General features: G+C 35.1%; 1 non-coding gene across 1 annotated transcript; it reads right to left on the minus strand.

Annotated features, from left to right (window-relative positions):
* Window positions 1–205: 205 nt before the first annotated feature.
* On the minus strand, window positions 206–312 carry LOC117309696 (U6 spliceosomal RNA). Its single transcript, XR_004524010.1, has one exon. It is a non-coding gene; the product is annotated as a U6 spliceosomal RNA (small nuclear RNA).
* Between the last annotated feature and the right edge of the window lie 235 nt (window positions 313–547).

Here is a 547-nt window from a genome sequence, read left to right on the forward strand (position 1 = left end):
ACTGGTGAGCCGTCAACTCTAAAGGATTACAAAAGAGACCCATTCAGACAAGAGAGATATCATTAATCTCTGACTTTTGTACATACATTTATCAGATATTTACCAAGCCCTACTCAGCTCCAGGTCCTATGTTAGATATTTTTTTTAAAAATTTTTAACATCTTTATTGGAGTATAATTGCTTTAGAATGGTGTGTTAGTTTCTGAGCAATATGGAACGCTTCACGAATTTGTGTGGCATCCTTGCACAAGGGCCATGCTAATTTTCTCTGTATCATTCCAATTTTAGTATATGTGCTACCGAGGCGAGCACCCTATGTTAGATTTTGATGACACAGGCATGAATCAGACAATTCTTAGGAGTTCACAATTTAGTCTAATAGAGCATTTCACTGCTTACAAGCAATTTCTCCACCATTTATAATAGCTGCCATTTGCTGAATGCTTAATATGTGCCCATGTTGTACTAAGCTTTATACATTATTATAATTATATTAATTAATCCTCAAAGTCTCGTTAGAATGTACATTACATGAGGTCGGAGATTT

This window comes from Tursiops truncatus, chromosome 1 (assembly GCF_011762595.2).
Source record: "Tursiops truncatus isolate mTurTru1 chromosome 1, mTurTru1.mat.Y, whole genome shotgun sequence".
Classification (NCBI taxonomy): Eukaryota; Metazoa; Chordata; class Mammalia; order Artiodactyla; family Delphinidae; genus Tursiops; species Tursiops truncatus.